The sequence below is a fragment of the Ambystoma mexicanum genome, chromosome 13 (assembly GCF_040938575.1).
Source record: "Ambystoma mexicanum isolate Mex_15411 chromosome 13, UKY_AmexF1_1, whole genome shotgun sequence".
Classification (NCBI taxonomy): Eukaryota; Metazoa; Chordata; class Amphibia; order Caudata; family Ambystomatidae; genus Ambystoma; species Ambystoma mexicanum.
In genome coordinates, this window is record NC_090938.1 from 201,104,159 (window position 1) to 201,128,148 (window position 23,990).

The 23,990-nt window shown below is 48.2% G+C and overlaps 1 protein-coding gene across 1 annotated transcript in view; it reads right to left on the bottom strand.

The window, feature by feature from the left end:
- The window catches only part of IGFN1 (immunoglobulin like and fibronectin type III domain containing 1), a 299,446-nt gene extending 278,731 nt beyond the window's left edge, over positions 1-20,715 (bottom strand). Inside the window, exon 1 of the mRNA XM_069633640.1 lies at positions 20,408-20,715. The gene's annotated coding sequence lies outside the window, so the exon portion shown is untranslated. The remainder of the gene's footprint in view (positions 1-20,407) is intronic.
- Between the last annotated feature and the right edge of the window lie 3,275 nt (positions 20,716-23,990).

Genomic DNA, 23,990 nt, shown 5'->3' on the forward strand with positions numbered 1-23,990 from the left:
AGGTGGTTCTACCTGTGTGAGTTGTCTTGGGCCGGGATGTGGATGCCCTTGTGGGTGTTTCTTCGCTGGCATCCTCTCCGTCGGTGCCTGGGGGGGGGGGGGGGTAGAAGAGAAGCAGGGCATCAATGATGGTGTTACATGCAAGATGCATTATATGGTGCTGTGGAGTGCATGCATGCATTCATATCTTACAGGTGTGTCACACAGGGTAGTTTGAAGAGGGCATTTTGGCATTTCCCGTGACGTCTCAATTCAGGAATGCTGCATGGCCGGTGGCATGCCGTTGTATTGGGGTTTGTGTGATGTATTACATGGGCACGGTCCGTGTGTGTTGGCTGTCTGTTGGCAATGGGATTGGCACTCAGCATGCATTTCAGTGTGGCTGGGTTTGGGCCTCCATCTGGACATGGATATGTTGATGTGTGTGTTGGAACATGAATTGCCTTGCCTAGACTCTATTCCAGATCACTTGTGCTACGTCATGGTTTCCCCTACTGGGGTCAGCAGGGTCACTCACCTCCATCTCCAGATGTTGCGGCACCCATCTCCATCTCCCTGAAGCCCTCGATGGACTCCATCTGGATGAAGGTACTGCACGTCTCCTCCCAGCGCATTAGTTTTGTGGGTGAGTGGGCACCCCCGCCTTTGTCCGTGGCATCCCTACTGCTGACCAGGATGTTCCGTACCCTAAGGCAGAGGTCATCTCACCTTTTCTTACAGTCTTTGTCCGTGGGGTGGTGCCAACCACAGAAACCCCTTTTGAGGTTGTGCGTGTTTATCTCCTCAGCATGGGCAGCGAGGGTGTCCGCCAACATGTTCAGTTCTTCATCCGAAAAACGCTTTTTGCACAGGCGGGGGTTTGATTTTCTGCTTGCCTTGGATATGGTGATTTGGAAGGCCCTGGTCTCTCCGGTAAAACACTGGTGGTTTGGGAGGATTGAAATGGATTGTGTTTTTAAAGATGGCCACCGGCGCATTTCCCGTTCCGACGCGATGATGTTCCTTCCGGGTCCGGTATTGCGAGCCCGGTATTAGCATGGCGTTAATACCGGGTCGGTATTAAGGGGTTCCTCCTAGGCGGAGGCGATATCGGCGGGTCCCATGAAGGCGCTATCGGGCGGTTGGAGGGCCTTTAGAGGCATGGGGGTTCGCGCGTGCTCGCGCACTCGTAATTAGCCGCTGTTAGCGGCATTATACGAGCACGGACCCCCTAGTTCCTCCATGCCGGTAATGATCCCTTTTTTAGAGCACTTCTCTTAATGAGGCCCTTTGAGTCACAAGAAAACACAATTCATCATTCTAATAAAATTAAGATGTTTGAACAAAAAACATTCCTTTCAGTACACATCTAATCGGCAGAATCTAATCACATTAAACTAACAACACCTAATTCCAATTTTTTTTAATCCACTTCGGAATTCTTTTCCCTTCTGGTGTTCCACCGTAAAACAAAAGGGTTGTAGGTCTAGAAACCATTGCATGACCCAAGGGTTGGACTCTTTGCATTGGCTAATCCAAACGAAGGGTGAGTGGTCAGTAACCAGGGTGAACTTTCTTCCCAATAGTTAGTACCTGGGATGGATAATGGCCCACTTGATGGCTAGGGTGTCTAGTTCCACCACCGAGTCGTTTTTTGACATTGGAATAACTTGCGACTGGTGTAAAATATGGGGTGTTGTAGTCTGCTGCAAATTTGGGACAGGGTGGCCGCTAACCCTGTTAAGGAGGAGTACTTCTGTAACATACGCCTTCAAGACGTTGTTTACCTTTAGGATTGGGTTTTGGCATAGTGTTTGCTTTTTCGGATGTTATAGCATACCTCCTCGTCCTTGCTCCACTGAAGTTTCTGGGGTTCAGCATTTTTCAGTTTATCTGATAGCCATGCAGTTTTGTCAGAAACGTTGGGGATAAACCTACGGTAATATCCTATGAACATAAGGAAAGCTCTATGGTCTCTTTTGGTTTTGGGAATTGGAGTATCCAAGACGGCTTTTACCTTTTCATGTTGGGGCTGTACACTTCCGTTCCCTACGAAGAAGCCAAGATATTTCACTGTGTATTTGGCTAATCTGCATTTAGCTGGATTTGCAGTTAGGCCGGCCTTTCTAAGGACTTTAATGATGGTATTAAGGTGAAAGAGATGGTCTTCCCAGGTCTTACTATAAATGACGATATCGTCAATGTAAGCTCCACAAAAATCAGAATAGGGTTGTAGGATGTTATCCATGAGATGCTGGAACATAGCTGGTGCACTGTGTAGGCCGAAAGGGAAGATTTTAAACTGGAATAACGTAGGGGTGTTGAAAACGCAGTTTTTTCCTTGTCTGGCACACATACAGGGACTTGCCAATACCCCTTGATTACATCTAGGGTAGATACATAGGTGGCGGGTCCTAGTTTATCAATTAGGTGATGCGTGGCATGGGATAGGCCTCAAAGCCCGATATGGCATTAACTTGACGGATGTTGCTGCGGAATCTCCAGGACTGGTCGGGATTAGTGACTTTAGTGACTAACACAATAGGAGAGGACCATGGACTTGAGGAAGGTTTGATGATATTAGCCTTCAACATTTTGTTGACTTCCTCAATCACTATCTGTTTACGGGCCCCTGCTAGATGATAGGGTTTTAGGTGAACTACTTTGCCTTTAGGTGTTCCAATATAATGATATGTACCTTTTACTCTTCCTGGTTTGTCTGAGAATACATAAGGGAACAAGACTATTAGATCTTTTAGATCTTCTCGTTGTTGGATAGATAACTCGGGAGGAATTAAGTCAAAGTCATCATTGTCCTAGGGAACCAGGCAGGCTAGAACTTTGGCATGTGTGGCTGACGGGTTCTCTTTCCACTCTTTTAAGAGGTTAATGTGATATAAGTGGTCTTTCTGTTTTTGGTCTGGCTGAGCTATTTCATACGTGCACGTTACCCTTATTTCTATTATCTTATATGGTGCGTGCCACTTGGAGACAAGTTTGTTTTCTGAGGTGGGAAAGGGGACTAGTTCTTTCTGTCCGTTAGAAAAATGTACTTTTTTATCGTAACTGGCCTTTTGCTGGCTTTGGGCCTTTCACATGTGGGTACAAACTAAGTCCTGGACTAATTTCATGTGTTCTAGCATTCTAGTGGCGGTTTGGAATATTGGAATAGGGGCCTCTTCTCGTTCTTTCCTGGTTTCCCAGAGCATGTCCAGGATATCTCTCGGTTCTCTTCCATGGAGTAGCTCAAAGGGAGAAAAACCTGTGGAAGCTTTTTCTCACTGCAAATAGTGTCCATGGGATCATTCTGTCCCAGTCCTTCCCGTCCTTGACTACCAATTTCCGTAGAAAGGGCTGTCAGGTGTGTGCGATTCTGGTTAATTGCCGGACTCTGCATGACCCTTGGGTTGGGACATGTCAGGTAAACAGTTTCAGCATTCTGTTGTCTTTCGTGGGGTAAGACCGTGTTCGTGTCGAAAAGGGGAGGGATTAGTGTGTACTCAGAAAGAATGCCATATGCCTGTTTTCCGCCTCCTTATCTTCTCAGTAATAATAATATTAAAAATACAAAAACCTGCAATGTGGCCATTCACGCTCTTCCTTCTCTCACACACACACACACACACACACACACACACACACACACACACACACACACACACACACACACACTACGTCTCCCCACTCACTCCTACCCCCGTTGTTGTCGCTTGCAAGAGGTGTACTTACATCTGCAGGTTTACCCGAGCTCCTCCGTCACAGGGACCCAATAACGACCTGCACCCTCCTAGGAGCAGTGCCCCAATCGAAAGAGTAGACAGAAATTCTGTTAAAACAGATCCTCTACACCATTGCTGGTTGCGCCCTCGAAACTGGTCACTACAGGTGGCGCAGCACCTCCAGAGATGCGGCCTGGAAGCCTCCGTCTTCACGGGTGTCGCTGTGATCACATAAGGGTCACAAAAAATATAGAGCAGCCCCTCAACGCTCACACCAGAAAAAATGCAACCCACTTGGGGAAAAGGTGCAGCACACCTCTTGCAAGGAGAACAAGTTTTATTTCCACAAAAAAAACATGCACGAGCAAAGCAGCCTGCTGCTGCGCGACGTTCTGCCGAAATTAGTACAAGCAACACATTAAAAAGGCACGCAGCGACATCAGTGATGTTTAAGATACATAATGGACAAATCCAGGTGGCTGGTTGGCGTGACCCTGTAGATAGGCTACCCGCTCCATAAGGGATGCCAGGCCATTGGTCCCAGCCCTGTCTGTCCATCTTCTCCCACGTGGGATTCTCCTCCTACGTCATCAAGCCTGAGGCTACAGTTAATGGCTCCTTATGTGAAGATAAAAACAATATATTCTGTATCTCTAACCTAGGGCTAAGAGGATAATTCGAGTTCATTGTGACTGATAAACCCCACCTCGATTCCAGACACATCGGCGTGCTTCCAAGGCTTTCCACCCTGGTTTTAGGTTTGTTCATTTTCCCCTCCCGGCACCTTGCAGCACAATTCACGTTACCCATGGTGAAGGCAACCTGTCCCTGCTTTCTTATCTTTTCTGATCGATTGGGAGGTGTCCAACAGCTTTATGGTCGGTGGTCTGGGACCAACTGCTACCTTGGAATGCTGGTGTTTTGGGACGGGGCAGCTGGACACTATTACCTAGGGCGGGGACGGGGGTAGGTCAGAGGTTCGTGCCCTCCTTCTTGTGTGATCGCTTTTCACACAGAGCTCTCAACCCCCTTGTGACCTTGCAGGGTGCATTCTTCCCAGGAAACGAAATGCTGGCAACATGAGACAATGAAAGGTCTATGAAGCTCTGCAGCTCTGGCCTTTCTCACTGGTGCCCATGAAACAACCTATTTTCACATGCTTACACTTATTTCCATGTTTATGGGCTAGGCCTGCAGTCCCGGCTGCAGGGCAGCGTTAGGGCTCGATTTCAATATGGCTGCTATTACCTAAGATGGCATCTGATTCCCTGTGTGCTCTAAACCCACAGCATGCACTACCATCATGTGCGATAGACCCTGTTGCCACCCCCACCCCGTGTACCCTCACTAGGCCCCTATTGTACATTTCCAGGCTTTTGCCTCATTCGAAACCGCTTAGGGGTCTAGGACGATCCCTTACCAACAACATCCTTATTAAACATTTACAGGGTAGGTTTGGACGAGAAGCCTTGAGGACTATACGTTCTGTAATGTTTCTTATCGTACAGTATTTCCAAACTATTATTCACATCCCAGGCCATGTTTTCAACTTTAATATAATCAGTGTATTTGGAAGTGTAGTCAAATGACCCATTGTTAACCCTACATTACTAAGGTGATTTGTGACCGTACCCCGCAGTTCCGATCCAAAACTGCTGCCTTGCTCGCAATGATATTGTTTTGAGACAAGTCCAAGAAGCAAAATGGTCATCAATTGGGGAGAATAGAAGGATAGTACAAAATTACAACATATAACCACCATAACGATCTCAGTGACGGAATACCAAGCTTTAATCTTAGAGCTTCCACTGGGATTGATGTTGGAACTCCCAATGGAGGGAAGAAGTTTTCCTTCTAATTTTTCAATCCACCTAGTTTTGGTTTCAGGAATTATAAGTCTGTATAAACATTCCCGAGACTATGCTCGCCCTGTAGATATTAATGAGTCCTTCTATGTTGTGTCCACACTTGTTGCTAATTAACTTTTTCCTCAGTACCCTAGACTGACGATATCACCATAGAAGTCCCGGTCTGGGCAAGATTTAATGGAACCCCCAAATGCATGTAGGTTTTTGGTTAATCCTCCAAGCACAAGATGCTTTCCTTCTAGACCCACCTCCAATATTACAACATTAGTTTTTGAAGTATTAATCTGGAGGTTATTTTGGTTTGTGTAGGCAGTTAAAACATCCATTGAAAGCTGCAAACCAATAGGGGTATTGTCTACATCTCTGTAGTCTAACCACGCTATTGGTTTACCCATATTAGTACCTTAAAGAAAAGATATTAAGTTTGTGAAAGAGGATATTTTGAGATGGGTTGTGGGGTTAATGGGAGGGTGTGGGGGAATTCCTTCCATATTTTCCTGCAGTACTCAATTTAAAAACTGTGGGCCTCATTACAAGTCCGGCAGTAACCCTGACGGTGCCACCGGTGGGTTTCTGCCAGACCTGTAAGAATTACCGGCGCCTGGCTTGCCGGTAACACCGGGGGATTACAACCCCAGCGTTTTGAAAAGTCAGGCACTGGTGCATTGTAATTCCCTATTGAGTCTCATATGGCTCAATGGCAATGGGCAAAACTGAAGCACCAGCACAGTTAATAACCTCCGTTACGGCTTGCTTACTGTGGCTGTGGTGTCCGGCAGGGTCTGCCCTGTCGGGCACAGTAACTCTGGCAGGCAAACCAGTACTTTGCCACTCCCGAAACCACAGTGCAGGTAGGCTTACCGACACTGTTGTTTCCGGAAAGGCACAGTTGTAAGTAATGAGGTCCTCTGAAACATCTGGGGATGAAAAAAAGAGATCCGGGGTAAAAAACACATGGAATGAACATTAGAAAGAAAAATGCTTTGTTTCACCCAAGATTGCACTACACATCACCTAGGATTGCAATGCACATCACCTAAGATTGCACTGCACGAGGTGTCTGTACTTGGTAGACATCAATAAATACCAGAGACTCTAGTTTGTAAATCACAACCAGCATCACAACTTTTTTCTGCCTGATGTAAATTTAGCCTAGATTACTCATTATCAGGGCTTTAAGTGGGCCGAGGCTTGCCCGGCAGAGCCACGGCAGACTCCCAAAAACTCAATCGAGCTTGGGCTCAAACTAACCCCGACAGCCACTTTTTTTCTTTCTTTCTGTGCAGGGGATTCAAACCCAAGCACTGCAGTGACTACCCTGTGTCACATTGCATTGTGCTGTTCAGTAAGTGTTGGATATCGTTTGTTTCATTCAATAGACTATGGGTCTCATTATGAGTATTCCGGTGTGGAATTAACGTTCCGGTAATTCGATTTACTGTCATGTTTCTGCATACTCAGAGTTTGATGGTGGGGTGGCCGGAATTACCTCCTGCTCAGAGCGGTAGATGATTCCGGCACCCCAACATCAAAAACTGCTGGTATTACTGGCACCGGTATTACTGGTGCCGGTAATAGCGGCAAATCCGCCCATGGAATCCTATGGGACTCCATGGAATGGGGATTTACCGCCCTTACGGGCACCTGTAATTTGCTGGTTATTCCGGCAGACCAGGTGGTAATGGTATTACTGTTTGGCGATATCCCGCTAGATAAACTGGCGGGATACCACTAAACTTATAATGATGCCCTATGTGCCAAAGCAGTCTATTGTGTGATGTGCGAGTCACGGCGTGCGCATGCGCGAGCCCCGTTCCGGCTACACGCATGCGCAGTGAAAAATAAAGTGCGCCCGTTGTCGCCGGGACGCCAACCGGCCAACACCGTGTCCCGTGTGTTCTTGTGTGCGTGAGTGAGTGCACGAGTGCATGCAGCAAGGACCGAGGCACGGGCGGCCACACAACATCGTGGCGACGATGATGGGATGCAAGCGGGGCGTGGAGTAACACGCCGCCGAATGCCTTCATCATCATAACGCCATACAGCGGTACGTTACGAACCCGGCGCGAACACAACGGAGGTGTTTTTCACGCTTGGTAAACAGCAGTAGCGGCCTGAAAAGGTGCTTGTGCGCTGCTTATACCTGAAAATCCTCTCATAACAATAATTTTTGGAAAATCTGCAGTCTCCACCATACAGGAGGACTGCACCTGAACTAGTTGTCACCAAACAAGGGGCAGCTGGTAGAAAATTCAGGCACAAGGGAAGACCCTCGTCAACTCGGAGGTTCAAGGACTGCGCAGTGATCCAAGGCATGTCCACTAGTCACCTAAGTCAGGTTTGCGGCCTCGAACCCACCACGAGGAGCCTGTGCGACCTGCGAACATGGCAGATAGCGACGGTGAACCAGAAACAGCGAGAGTGGTGGTAAGGAGGCAACAAGGGGCGTTACTACCCATGCAAGAGTTTGACACGACGGGCCCCCCTTCCAAACTAGGCCCGAGGTGGCTGTTGTGGATTAAGAAATTAGACATGTACTTTACTGCGACGGGGAAACCAACGACGACGCAAAGAGAGCCACCCTTTTGTACTCGGCGGGCATGGACGTATTACTCATCTATGAGTCCCTGAATCTACAGGTAACCACCTATGACGCCGTCAAAGCTGCTCTTGAGAACTACTTCATTCCGTTGTCCAACGTGGACAACGAGAGATTCCTGTTTTGCGGTGAAAAGCAGCGGGAAGAGGAGTCACTTGATCAATTCTGCGCTCGCCTGCGTCAAATGGCTACAACTTGTCGGTGGGACAACGAGGAATCCATGATCCGGAATCAGGTCCTCCAAGGCTGTGGCTCAGGCAGGTTACGCAGGCAAGTGTTGAGGGAGCCGGGTTGGACTCTACAACAGATTTTGGACAGCGGTAGGACTTATGAGCTGGCGGAATCAAGGGGCGCCAAAATGGATGCAGCAGTGCGCCCGGGAAAATCAGAAGAGGCATTTGCCATTGGGAAACAGGTGGCGTCGAAAGCTAAGTGGGGCCAAAGGCGCCAGGAGACTGGGTCGGTGCAAGGGGCGATGTCTGTGTGCCAATATTGTGGATATGACCTACCACACTCTGAAGAATGTCCGGCCAAGTTGAGAACATGCGGCAGATGCAACAGTCCTGGTCATTATGCCCGGATGTGTCGTGCTCCCGCTCCGGTGACTGTAGAGAGGGGCCCCGCCAGGGCGTTTGACGGAAATTCAAGGAGACAAAGGAGCGTTGCCGTGCGAGAGCAGGAAATGCAGAGGCTCAACATAGCCGAGGAAGAAGAAGATGAGGAGGAGGAGGTGTTCTTCATTTCAAGCTTGGCCACGGGGGCCAAAAAGAAGAGGCAACCGAAGTGTGTTGTGGACATTCAAGGGGTGCCGACACAAGTACTGGTGGATACGGGAGCCTCGGTGTGTGTGCTGGCGTCCGATCACTAACAGTCCATACCGGGTCCACCGGCGCTGGAGGCTTCAGCGGCGAAAATATTCACGTTCGGCGGAGATACACCGCTCCCTGTCAAGGGCGTTTTCGTGGCGCCTGTTTCTGGAGGAGGCAAGACCATCAAAGCCCGTTTTTTTGTCACAGACGCGAGCCCTCACTCTCTACTCAGTTGTGCGTCTTCTGAGGCCCTCGACCTGGTCATTTTGCGTGGGAAGTTTATCAAGTAGACATTGAGCAGTTACTGTGCAAATTCCCAGGTATTTTCAAAGGGGTGGGGAAATTGAAGGCTCCTCCGGTACGTCTGCACATAGATGACACCATCAGACCTACAGCTCTCAAGCATCGCAGAATCCCGTTTCACCTCCGGGAAAAGGTTGAAGAGGAGCTTCGTTCGCTTGTGCAGATGGTCATCATTGAGAGGGTGGAAGGCCCTACGCCCTGGGTCTCGCCCATTGTGGTAGCCCCAAAGCCAAAGCAGCCTGGAGCGGTAAGCATATGCGTAGACATGCGCCTCCCCAACGCCGCTATCAAGAGGGAGAGACACATCACACCCACTCTTGACAACATCATAGGGGAACTACAGGGCGCAAGAGTGTTCTCAAAATTAGATTTGCGAGCAGGCTACCATCAGCTTGAACTCCACCCAGACTCCAGATTTATTACGACGTTCACAACGCATGAAGGCCTATTTCAGTTTAAGCGCCTGAGCTTCGGCATTTCATCTGCCGCCGAAGTCTTCCAGAACACCATCAGGGGGGCGCTGGCGGGCCTTAAAGGTGTTTTGAACATGAGTGTTGACATTCTAGTGTTCGCAGAATCTGAGTCTGAGCACATGAAGAGGTTGGAGTGCACACTAAAGAGGTTGGATAATTTAGGACTCACCTTACATCGTGAAAAATGTGAGTTTTTCAAAGACAGAATTGGGTTCTTTGGATTCATCTTTCACGCCAGTGGTGTGTCACCGGATCCAGAGAAGGTTAAGGACATTTGTGAGGCCGCTGCGCCCCAATCCCCTACCGAGGTGAGGAGTTTCTTGGGGATGGTAAATTACTGCGGGCGCTTCATCAGAGGGTTGGCCTCTTTGTCAGAACCCCTCAGGGCATTGACCAGGAACGATGACGTATGGGCATGGGAGAGAAAGGAGCAAGAGGCCTTTCAGCTCCTCAAGAATGCCCTGTCGGATAGTGACACCATGGCGTATTTCAACCAATCAGTTGAATCTGAAATTGTTGTAGATGCTAGTCCCGTGGGTGTTGGAGCCGTACTACTACAGCCAGACAAAAGTGGGGACATGCGACCCATCGCTTACGCGAGCAAAGCGCTCCCTGACACTGAGAGGCGCTACTCGCAAATTGAAAGAGAGGCTCTAGCTATCCTATGGGGCTGTCGCCACTTTCGGCTTTACATTCTGGGCAAGCCCGTAGTGGTCGTGACTGATCATAAGCCGTTACTGCCTATCCTGGCGGGAGTGTCGTCCAAGCCGCCTCCCAGAATTGAGCGTTGGATGCTGGCCCTGATGGAGTATGGGGTGAGGCTCGTGTACAGGCCAGGCACCAACAACCCGGCGGACTACCTGTCGCGTCACCCCAACAGGGTGAGTGGGGACACAAATGAGGAAGTGTCGGACTGCCAGGGACTACTCTGCCACGTCGTGGATGGTGCGTTGCCAGTGGCGCTGTCGAGACTCACCATCGCAACAGAGTCATCCAAGGATGAAGTGTTCCACATCATCAAGGTGGCAGTGAGGAGTGGTGACTGGAAAGCTGTGCTAAGGGACAACTCCAGGTGGCAGTAGGAAGCACAAAAGGACCTTCAGGCGCTCTGGAAGGTGAAGGATGAGTTGTCCATTTCGGATGACGGACTGCTGCTGAGAGAGAGACAAATTGTGATCCTGCAAGCTCTGAGGAATCGCGTGCTGGAATTAGCACACATTGCGCATCAAGGGGTCGTCAAGACCAAAGCAAGGCTCCGTCCAAAGGTGTGGTTCCCTGATCTTGAAGGGATGGTTGAGCGCTTTGTGGGAAGATGTCTGCCGTGTCAAGCAGCAGCTCCAGGGGACAAGGCCCCACCGATTAGGTCGATGGAACGGAGCGAAAAGCCCTGGGGAACTGTCCACGTGGATTTTGGGTCGACTGGTCGGGGCATGTATTTCTTAGTGGCCGTGGACCAATGGTCGCGATACCCGGAGGTGGAGGTGGTGGAACACACGGCAACCGAATACACCACTAGGGCTCTGGACAAAATGTTTGCATCCCATGGGTTCCCGGAAATAATATGCTCTGATAATGGACCCCCGTTCACCGGCAGTATTTTCGCCCAATACCTCAAGGACAGAGGCATCCACCACCGGAGAGTATCCCCTCTGTGGCCTCGCGCCAATGGGGAAGCCGAACGGTTAATGCGCACATTGAACAAAGTGCTAAGAATTTCCGCTCATGGAGGGGAAGACCTTTCAAAGAAGCTCGTAGAATTCCTAAGAGAGTACCGGACCACCCCGCACCAATCCACGGGGTGGCCCCCGCAGAAGCACTGATTGGACGCTGCCCCAGAGGCATGATACCGGAAATGGATGGCCGCGGGCCAGGCATCATTGACAATGAGAAAGTAAGAGAGGATCGCATAGCACGGAACCAACGAGAAAGTGAAAGGAGGGGTCTGCAAGAGAAAGAAGTACGTGTAGGGGTTGCGGTGCTAGTCCGCAACCGCCACCCTGAGGGCAAGCTATCACTGCCCTATGAACCCCACCCGTGGAAGGTCACACACGTAAAAGGGACCATGGTGACGGCAGCCTGTGCACGCGGCACAGTCACTCGCAACAGGTCATTTTTTAAGAAAGTTGACACTTCATCGGAGACGAGTGAGCAGAGCGAGAGCAGGGCTTCCGTGGAAACCCCTGATGGTCGAGTGGAAGAGGTCCAGAGGGATGCCGGCCCAGCGGAGGATGGTCTCAGTGGAACTGTGCCAGAGCTGTCAAGATACCCTGTGCGGAGGGGCCGCAGACCGCCCTCATACCTCAAGGACTACGTCTTGGACTCGGGAGACTGAGCCGAGGCAGGGGGAGGCGTTCATTGAGAGAAAGAAAATGTTTGGGTGTTTGAAGTTTGAACTGTTATTTCAAGGTACGTTGGGTTGTGTTTTTGTTAAAGAAAAAAAGGGATGTGACGTGCGAGTCACGGCGTGCGCATGCGCGAGCCTCGTTCCGGCTACGCGCAGGAGCAGTGAAAAATAAAGTGCGCCCGTGCGGGCAGTTGCCGCCGGGACGCCAACCGGCCAACACTGTGTCCCGTGTGTTCTTGTGTGCGTGAGTGAGTGCACGAGTGCATGCAGCAAGGCCTGAGCGGCCACACAACATATTGAATGAACCAAAAGAAAACCAGCACCTACGAAAGCAGGTGCTGGATTTCTTTTGTTTCATTCAATAAACTGCTTCACACAAAGCCTGTGACAATGCGACACTGGTTTGTCAGTGGCAGGGCCCGGGTTCGAATCCACAGCACAGGACGATAAAAAACAAAACAATGTTTTGTATTGTCCCGTGGTGGGGACACTTCGGGACACGCCCATCATTTAGGGTACACCCCCTCATTGCAGCCCCCCTCGAAGTCACAATGCTTTTAAAGTGCTGCAAAATTATCCATATGGCCAGCTACATTGTCTGGCGCTGAAACTAATACAATTGATGGTGAGGGACTACCCTGCGCCATGTAATGGCCCCTTATCATATCAAAAAATCGGGCTATTGCAAAAGCCGAGCCCATTACCCTGTTTAATCAACCTCCTCACACTCAGCCGCCATTGCTACCAACGTGTTTAATGGCCGCATTTCCTGGAGTCCTCTGAGCCACATCATTTTGCCCAGCAGCAGTCCCGGCCTTGGATTGGCCGCCTCCCGCTACACCTGTCCCCCCCCCACCCCCCGCCTTCACCGACAGGCGTAAGCCAAAGGGCGAGCTAAAGGGCCTGTCTGCGACGGCTCGCAGACGTTCGTGCGGTCCCCTGGACTCTCCAAGCACCCCTGTAAGTACGCCACTTCAAAGTGACTCCGTTCCTCAACGACATTAAAACTGAACACTATTGACAATTTGCTGTGCGTCCCTCTCCACTGCACACGCATAACCCTGTCGGCATTTGTGTACAAACGGTGCGTGTATCTCGTGCCTATTATTGCCTCCTACTAACTCCGATGATCGCCATCACGGCTTCACTGCCCATTTGCATTATCTTATCCTAACCTGCTTACTGATATGAAATGTATTTCCTGTTATGTTTAAATGCTGAGTCGAATACTGAACTTATTACCTCCATGCGCAGATCAGTATAGTCCCATACCAAGCACCACTTTACCTCAAACAACATCACCAGGTGCTGAGATCCCCACATTACAATACATTACATGTAGCAATTCACTGCCACATTACGTATTATAGTATTTTGCATTCAGCATACTCTGCCATGCTGTGCCACGGTTAATACACTGCACGCAGCACTCTATATCATGCTGCATTACTGATAGCACACTGCTTTCAACCTACCAGGCATTGTTATGCTATTGACAGGTCGCACACAGTACTTAGACTACCGTGCTTCCTATACTATCAGAGTATATTACGTTCAGTACTTAGTACTTACCCAATCTGTGCTACTGGTAGCTCAATGCATTGAGCATTCCCCATTGTTTACATCTGTTTTGTAATAGTCTCCTGCCAACTGCCATTTATGTGCTGAAATAGCCTATTCCCACTCTTTGCATCTGTTTTTAAATAGCTTACTGGCAACTGGTTGCAGAAACAGCCTATCTGCCAGTCACTACTACTGCTACCTGAATTAGCCGCTCCTGTGTCAGCCATTCTTGCTCAATACTGCCCATCTGTCCTTGACTTATCTTGGTATACTTAGCTGAACAGGGATCTCCTCGTACCCTTCAATTCAATATACGCTCCAACACTGTTGTACACTAGGCACTGTTCTCATTGTGAACACTATACTTCTCCATTACTTGCCTTCAGAGGGCCAGACTTCGCCAGCATAGCTAATTGCACTATGACTGACTCTCTCAGACCCAACCTACAATCACACTACACCATGGACTCACTCTCGCACATACCCAATTGCCACTCCAGGCTCAGCAGGCTTAGAACACATACTCTACCCATGATCATCGCCGCCTTTCCTACACATGCAGCACACAGGAATTCTAGACTTAGTACTCGCACTCCTGCTAGATGTAACATTCATCACAAAGGTCTGCACACCCTCTACCCTAGCATCAAGTTACCCCCCAAAGCTCTCACTCTCAACACTATCAAGTCGCATAGCTATACACCTAAAGCAGGCAAACAGGCACTAGCAAACAGCATTAAGCACACACCGCACTACAGATGCGCACTGCTTAATGTCCGCTCTCTCACCGCCCATGCTCTTGAAATCAACGACCTCATCACAAGTCAGAACCTAGATATCCTAGCCATTACGGAAACATGGCCCCACGAGGCCTGAGGACCGGCCATAACCCTAGCCCTACCTGCAGATTATTCTATCCTCAGACAGGATAGACCCTCTCAAATTGGAGGGGGGTAGCTATAATCTTCAAAAACACGCTACATTTTAGGCCTACAACCCACCTCTGGGAGGGCAACGCCGAAATCTTATCAGCTAAATTAGCACTCTCACCTACAAGCACCATTAATATTCATCTTATCTACCATCCCCAGGACTCCCAGCAGACTTCCAAGGACACATCACCCACGTACTCAGTGAAAATATAAAAAGAAAAAATACCAAAACCCTACTCCTTGGTGACCTCAACTTAGGTTTCAAAGACCCCAATGACAAAGCTGCTATCTCACTCACCAAGGACATCACAGACCTGGCTTTCTCCCAAAAATATTATGACCCCGACACACTCCAAAGGTCGTACCGTGGATTGGCTAGTCGACCACAACTGTGAAACTTCCATCTCGTCCAACACGGTCTACCCGGGGATAGACCATAGTGGCATACAATTCAACATTCCTACAGCTCCAAGTACAAAAAACAACATTCATGCACCAGCTATCCAAGCCAGAAGCTCAAGAAAATTAACGGCTGATAACCTTCGATCCTATCTTGATACACCATGTCTAGCACGACCATTCTCACAAGACCCCAACATCATAGCGGATATTCTTAAGAACACCCTTAATCACGCAATTAATACTGTTGCCCCTCTTGAAGACAAGAAAGAAAAGAAGACCTTCCACTCCAACTCATGGTTCACAGAAGACCCGCAAACCCTACGAAATAACAAGCGCACGGTGCTCTAAAAATGGCAGCAAAACCCATGTGAACACCACCAAAGACAATTTCAAAGTTACGGCCAAAAATTACAAAAACGCCATATTCAATGCCAAATCTGAAGCATATAATCGCCAAATCTCAGAAACCAATTCCCAATCCAAAGAACTGTTTTCCATCTTTAATGAACTTAACAGATCCTCCCATCTCCACTGGCGAGATCGTTAAAGATGAAGCTTGGTGCAATAGCATTCAAGCGGCCATGCTTAATAAAATAAACTAAACGCTCACCACACACCTCACGAATGCTGCACACTTCTCCGACCAAGCAGCTTCATGGACCACTTCCTTCCTTGAAGGAAGAGCTATGAAGTCTTCTCTGACACTGCCAATGCAGCTCCCACCATCATCCACTGTGGTGTCCCACAGGGATCCTGAAAAGCTCCCACTCTATACAAATGTTTTACAAAGCCACTCTGATTATCACCAAGACGCTACAGCCTTAAGGCTAATTTACTCCACTATCCAAGCGTGGATGGCCATTAACGGCCTATGCCTTAACGGGGACAAGACAGAGATTCTCATTCTTGGCCAAAAGGCCACTCTAGCCAAGCTAGACTGTCTTTACACCAATTTCAGCATCGACGACTGCATCATCCCAGTCTCATCCTCAGTCAAAACTTTAGGAGTCCATATTGACGCTACCTTGTCTATGAAAAAGCAAGTCAGTGCCATCGTCTCCACCTCTGCCCTAAGCACTAAACTCATTTTAACCAAGGAAAACTGCCTCTCCATAGCTAGAGCCACAATAGGAGCTAAGCTCGATTATTGCAACGCGCTAATAGCCGGCACCTCCTAAAAAAATCTAAACCGACTGCAAATCACACAGAATAACTCACTTAGAGCTGCATTAAGTATTCCCTAGAGAGACCACATCTTACAAGCAAGAAAGGCAGCTCACTGGCTCACAGTCAAAGACCGGATCAAATTCAAAATCCTCAAAACCACTCATAAATGCATCAACTACACAGCACCACCCTATCTCTCAGACACTCTAGCTAGACCCATCTCGAGCAGGCCTACCAGAGCAAGCTACACTAACCTACTAACTGTACAGCGCATTAACAGAGCCAAAGCTAGAGAAATAGGTTTCCCCTACATAGCCCCCAAGCTATGGAATACACTCCCCTCTGCCCTCAGAGCAGAGACCTCTCTCTCTGCCTTTCGAAAAAAACCTCAAAACGAATCTCTTTAATTAACCTGCCACAGCTTCACATGCAAAGTCTACATCAACTATGCCTGTATGTCCATGATAAGCAACTAAGTCATGTTCATTCTATGTAACAAGCGCCACGATGCCTCTGGGCTGTTGTGCGCTCTACAAATATGAATAAATAAATGTATATTCTGATAGCTCAGGGGTTAAGCGCGCTCCCTTGTAAGATCAATATGAGATCTGAATGTTGCAGACTTAAATTCTCGCACGGACAGCTGAAACTGTCACCCTTCTGCGGTCTATAAAATGAGCAGCAATTTGTGTTGGGTAGTAATGTTAAGAAGATACACAAACATTCTATTTAAAACACCATGGCAAAAAGGCTCTACAAATGACAGATCATTATTGCCTTGCTTTCAAAAAGGAGACCCATGTAAAACGGTCCCCGCCAGTAATTTTGCGTCCCTGGCGCCTAAAGAATGCGGTCCTTTAATATATTTGTTGTATATCTTAATACCGATGAGGATTCGAACCTGTCTTGCTCTGTGTCATCTTGCTTCCAAGACGGGCACGTTGCCACTGAGCTATACTGCCCGTGCAATTGCAGGAAAAAGCCTGAACATTAACTGTGGTTCCACCAATATGCCGTATAGTTTGAGGCACTGCTGTCAAAAGTCACTAAAACATAAAAATAATGTGACCAATGCAACAACAACTCTAAACAATAAGGAAAATAATATCTAGGATTTTGCAGCTAAGGCTCTTCGAAGGGACCGGCTGCGTTCACATATCCACTCGCTGCTTCTAATGAAGATGACTACATATTACACTTAGTCTCTTTAGTTTACTAAGTCCTGTCTGCATATGTATGTCTATTTTAAAAAAAAATAATAATCTGCATTTCCCTGTATGACAGGAATGCTTTATTGTAAAGAATTAAAGGATGTGATTAGTGGTGGCGGAGGGTGTCCATTGAAAACTTTCAAACAACCTGTGCTAGCGCCTAGCAAATAATAACCTCTTTTGAAATGGCGCTTGCCATGCAGTTTTTACCAGTTCAAAGCGCTGTAAATGGCCGGTGTTACTATTAACCAGCTCAATGAATGTCCGGTGTTACTATTAACCAGCTCAATGAATGTCAGTGGATGGACCTCAGAAGGTAGGAGTGCTGAGTCGACCATGGAGGCTTTGCATAGATTGTAGCAGGGCCATTTTAAGCCTTTACGAGGAAAAGGGTACAGACATATTTGCCCCCTTCCCGCGAATGAAAAGAATTGAAAAGACCCAGAAAATCTCCAGTTATTCCCTCGTCCCAATCACATTTTAATATTTATTTATTTTATGTATTGTGCCTGTGTAAGGCGAGCTCCAGGAAGCCATGTGTAAGTAAGCATGGGTACTCTTTTAAGTCCCTTTAAATGCATTCCTCCATGCTGGAATCAGAATAACAAACTATTGGCATTTCAAGGGCAACTTTAGCAGTCTATGGTGTGGGTCCGTGTGTTCTGGCATAGGTGCAAAACAATTTATTTCAACAGCAGCCACAAGGAAGGCACACAGCTATAGTGTAGATGCAGGTCACAGACCAGTAACGGCATTAAACAAGGTCCACATACCCCAGTATAGAACCAGAACTCGGAATTGTAACCTCTCAAAATGTTCACGTTGTCATGCTTGGACCCAGGAGGCAGATTAGAAGCTCACGACGAAGGTGCACGTCCTATAGCATAGACAGCAGATACAGATTAGAGAAGCCTCGAATAAAGAGTTAATCTGAGATTAGGAGAAGGCCTTGGCTTTCAAGTAGTTTTGCCTTCAGCGAGCAAAGACAATGCCATTATTATAGATGTCGCAATGCTACAGCCTGAAGTATGTTCCCTTAGAAATAAGTCACCCTTAGGGGCGGATAATGTAGAAATATGAAAGGACTGGCAATATTCACAGGATAGGTACTATGCGGTTGAATGTTATGCCCAGGACCACACACTTTGTTTAAGGGGCGAAGGTTGGATTGGAGCCCAATCTGCAATGTCACCGCTTAACTACGTTGTTTCCCTATTCTTGTCATACAGCAAAATGAAACTATTTGTGAAGGTTTGAATTTCATGAACTAGAGTAATAACCTGTTTTGTACGTCGAACGTAGAAAGTACAAAAACCACATAATAACCCAGAATGACAATGGCCTCATTACACGGATGGCGGTAAGGGTTTACCGGTACTTTACCGGTACCGGTAAATCCTTACCGCCTTACTACGAGGTCCCTTTGCGGGTTGGGGAATTTACCAACCCGCAAAGGGACCAGGGAGCTAATTACGGTACCGCAATTTGCGGTACCGTAATTAGCGCCTTCCCCATTCCCATAGAACCCTATGGGGCAAAAATGGGAATGGGGAGGGGCAATGGTGGAAGGGGGAATTACCGCTGCGCCAACCTTGGAATAGGGCGGTAATTCCCCTTTCCACCAAGGCGGTGCCGGTATTTTACCGGCATGAACCATGGCGCTAATAGCGCCATGGTTCACCGCCATCCGTGTAATGAGGCCCTGTTTTTAAAAAGCATTATAGAAACATTTGAGCAAAATGAGAACAATTGTAGCTTGCTTTTCTCAATCATTGGCAGAAGTTTACAAGTAGCAGAATACTAATTGATGTGAACCTAAAAAAGACTAATTTGAGTTTTACTACTGTATGTTAAACCTTTAAATGCACCCAACACACAGACGTGTGGACTGCTGTTCTTTATATGCAGAACACAATCTAAAATTGAAAAAAACAAGCAAAGCATTTTGTGAAAATAAGCAGACCTACAATAAGCTTGCCAGAGGTCTTTGGCATGGACTGCTCGCTTTCTTTGGGCTAGGAACCCCTTTCCTGGCGGACATGAAAAGAAAGAGCAGCTCATTGGCTGAGCAATTTGAAAAGGCAAGACTTTTAGAGAAGATGAGACGATTTGCCCAGGATCAATGTATCGGCCTGTGGCAAAGCCAGGATACAAACTGCAACGCTTGGGTTCCACAGTCTCGAAATGAGACACCTAATCACTTTTCCCGACACTGTATGCTCTTCATTGGGGGCGGTTGTTTGGTTCTTACAAACCTCGTTTGGAGGAACCAAGCTCCAGGAATGCATCATTGTTTGTTTTAACTAGCACTACGTGGTGCAGGCAGATTGCTAAGTGGTGTTATTATCATTTAAGTATATAAGCTGGTTTATCAGCCTCAGAGGCTGAGGCAGCCATACCGAAATTTGGAACATGAGCACAAATCTCAGCAACATGTGCTGGCCACACTGAGCTATCTTCAGAACCATTCTAGAATCAATCTGCCTTTCAACTTTGGCAATTGCATGTGATCAATGCATTTTCCAGAGAAAGGAGAAAAGGATCACGTCGTGTGCTGAGCTCCAGGGATTCACTGATCAGATCAGTCTGTACTTGTAAACCGCAGCCACACCACTGGCTCAGTACCTCACCCGCGAACTACACAATGCCATGACAAGAGTTATGATTTGAGAAAGAAAAAAAATGGGCACCGATTCCTCTGCATCAGGTAGAAAGGCCTCCACCAAGGTGCCCCTTCTGCCCATCCATTAATCCGCTGAGCTATCAGGCATCACCTTTTCATTACAGACCTCTTTCATGTCATCAGCGCCTAGACGCCCTTGGGCCTTAGTTTGCGCTTTATACATTTTATGATAATAATAATGCAGGTATTTTTTTTATTTGTTACAGTTGGAAAACCAACTTTTCAAATATCAAATATTGGAGGTATGTTTATTTTGAAGGGAAAAAAATGCACGTTATCGTCAAACGTTTTGTCTTCATGTGTAAACCTCGAATAAAAAAAACGATCACATTATTAATTAAAGGCCAAATCTTACCGATCGTTTTGCGCTACGCCGGACCCCACCCCGGACAAGCAGTGGCGAATAAGCTCTGAACTTTGACGGAATTAGCGCTCCTGGTTATTTGCCCGGTCTTTTACAGTTTTCTTTAATTACCGAGCAGGTGAAGCCTCAGAGGGGAAGAAATCGACTTGCCGAGTTCCTGTACCACCGAGCGTTCTTTCCAAAGGCTGCCCGGCGTACCTTCGATGGGGGAAGGGGAGGTGGGATAGCCCAGTGCCTCGCTTGCTTGTATTGGGAGTGCACACCCGAAGTGCAGCGCTCTCTCCTCTCTCTCTGGTCCTGGAGCACCGCAGCTGCTGCCTCGATCCAGCTCGCAGGAGGGAGACTCCAATCAGAGGGGTCGACAGAGGAAGACTATTACCCCTAAGTTCTAGATCCCGCCCTCCACATCACACACGTCCCGCTCGCCTGGCTTGCTGCCAGCCTTTACTGGCTGGAGCTACTATTACCCAATTTAACGACACTCTTTTTTTATGTAACTCACAGACGCTGCGATGTGAACAAGGGGTTACCAACGTTTCATCAAGCGCATTAGTCGACTGAGCTGTCCCGTCGATTTGCAACCTGTTCAATAAGAAGACGCATAATACATTTAATAAGACCCACATTCCTAATTTTTAGACTGGGGAGATGGCCACCCTCGGTAACACAAGGACATATAGAATGGACCAAAAAAACACGCATCTCATGAGTCTGCGTGCTGCCACCTTCCGCACTCTCTCTACTGGGCTGGCGCACTGCCCCATTCTCAGCTGGTCCACTGCCCCCCCCCCCCATCCTGAGCCTTTGGGATGTCCCCCCTCCATCCAGAGCCTGTCTGCTGTCCCCTCCTCTGCTATGCGCTATTCCCGAACTGCCCCCCTCCTCCATGGGGACATCCAACAACTGCGGCTCCCCTGGTTGTAGCATCTCTCAGCACATTCAGCCTCCAAACCCTCCCCCACCCAGCCAAGACCTCCCGAGGGATCCCCGAAATAAAGAGGCAGGACCAGTTTTCAAAGGTGAAAGTCACAAGTGCCACAGCAAGCTTTAATGCATAAAGCCAGGAGTTATTTTACAGGTGATCCGTTTCTCCACCACACCTCAGGATTATTCTACGCTGGGGGTGGCTTCTTAAGCACCGTGCCTAAGCACCGTGCCACTCCTTCCGTAATTGTCCAGAGGACCCTCCTGGGTAGGCCCGTCCCTCCATAACCATTTCCGTCTCTACCTTTCTTTGATTCTTTATTTCATTTTCAATTAATGTACTTTTTCTTTCATTCTATTTTTATTCACTTGTTCTAACATTCCAATTCTAAAAATTAGTGTTTATCAGCTTGTCTCAATCCATTTTCTATTCAGTTGTTCTTTCTAACATTCTAATATTTTAATTCTCAGTTCTTTCTTCCCCATTCTACCCATCTGCATTGTTCTCTTACTTTCATTCTACTTCCAAATCCTTTCCTTCTACCCCCCCTACACAGGCCTCCTTCCCCGCATACCCCACCTTCATTCCTGAGTCTCTTCTTCCTCCCCCAGTGCTTTCGCCCCACTTGAGTGTTATTCCATTTCTGGTGCCTCTTGCTTCCATATTCAGTTCTATCTATTCCCCAAGTTGCCTGCCCACCACCCCCCCCCCCGATTCTTAGCCATCATCCCCCCAGCAAGCTTTTCCTCAACCGCCTAATTCCTCCCAGACCTGGCAACCTTTACCCCCGCACCCAAAGAGCCCTTTCAGTCCCCCACCCTTCAACTTCCCCTAGATAGTTCCCTGTAACCACATTCTTCTCATTCTCCCACAACTTCCGCTCACTTTCCCCCCAGTTTCCATTCTCCCCCGCACCCCCGCCCCCGTTTGGAGTTGGAAGGACTTCCAAGCCTACTAACCCCTCCCCTTTTCCCAGGGCCTCCACAGAGTCTAGTACTCCTGGGCGCTGTTACTTCTAAGCTATTGGCTGCGCAGTCCCCTTTGGGATCGGTCAGTGCTTTTTCTCGTGATCACCATGTAACTCCGCTGGGGGTCTGGAAGAGAAAACAACATTCATATAAAGACAGTAACATGACCATATAACTGCAGTGGCGTGGGTGGGTGGGATTTCCACTAGGCTGGGAGGGCGCCCCAGGGAGGTCAAAGGCCTTATATAGCCCCCACCTCTCCTAGTTCCTGATCCCCCTCCCTCCGTCTGCCACTTTGTGACGTGCTTCCGCCCTCGCCCCTTCCGTGGATTGAGGCCAAATCGTAGTCCTTTGTTCTTTTCCTCCTTTCTGTCAGTGTCAGCTGGGTGGGTGTCCCCACTAAGGGTGGCGCCCGCCATTTTTGCCACCCGGAGGTTGGCGCTTCGCCTGCCATAGCGGGGACATCCCACAACTGCAGCTCCCCTGGTTGTAGCATCTCTCACCACATTCAACCTCCAAACCCTCCCCCACCCAGCCAAGACATCCCAAGGGTTCGCCGAAATAAAGAGGCAGGACCAGTTTTCAAAGGTGGAAGTCACAAATGTCACAGCAAGCTTTATTGCATAAAGCCAGGAGGTATCTTACAGGTGATCAGTTTCTCCACCACACCTCAGGATTATTCTACACTGGGTGTGACTTCTTAAGCACCCCCCTTCCGTCAGTGTCCAGAGGACCCTGCCGAGTAGGCCCGTCCCTCCATAACCATTTCTCTCTCTACCCATGGCCATTTCTTTGTTTTACTTTTCTTTTCATTTTCGTATTTCTTTATATCATTTTCAATTCATGTACTTTCCTTCATTCTATTTCTATTCACTTGTTCTGACATTCTAATTCTAAAACTGTTCATGAGCTTCTCTCAATCCATTTTCTATTCAATTGTTCTTTCTAACATTCTAATTTTCTGTTCTTTCTTCCCCATTCTACCTGTCTTCGTTGTTCTCTTACTTTCGTTCTACTTCCAAATCCTTTCCTTCTACCCTCCCCTACCTGATCCCCCTTCCCCGTCTAACCCCCCACTTCATTTCCGAGTCTCTTCTTCCTCCCCCAGTACTTCCGCCCAACTTCCGTTTTATTCCATTTCTGCTGCCCCTTGCTTCCAAATTCAGTTCCATCTATTCCCCAAATTGCCTGCCCACCCCCCCCTACGGTTCTTAGCCATCATCCCCCCAGAAAGTTCTTCCCCAACCACCTAATTCCTCCCAGACGTGTCAACCTTTACCCCCGCAGAACCCTTTCGGTCCCCCACTCATCACCTTCCCCTAGATACTTCCCCTTCCCCCACTTCTTTCTTTACCCAACTCCTTTCTTACCCCACCCTCCTTATCCATTTCCCAAATTCCTCCTTCACCCAAACCATCCTGTAACCACATTCTTCTCGTTCTCCCTCAACTTCCCCTCACTTTCCCCCAAGTTTCCATTCTCCACCCCCCCCCGCATTCACTATTATGGCTATACTGCCCCCCTCATCTCACCCCGTGGACCCTCATACACACCCCGAACCTGACAAGGCTTCCCTCAATTCCTTGGTCATCAATGCCACGCCTACAAACCCCAAACCATCCTGTAACCACATTCTTCTCGTTCTCGCACAACTTCCCATCACTTTCGCCCCAAGTTTCCA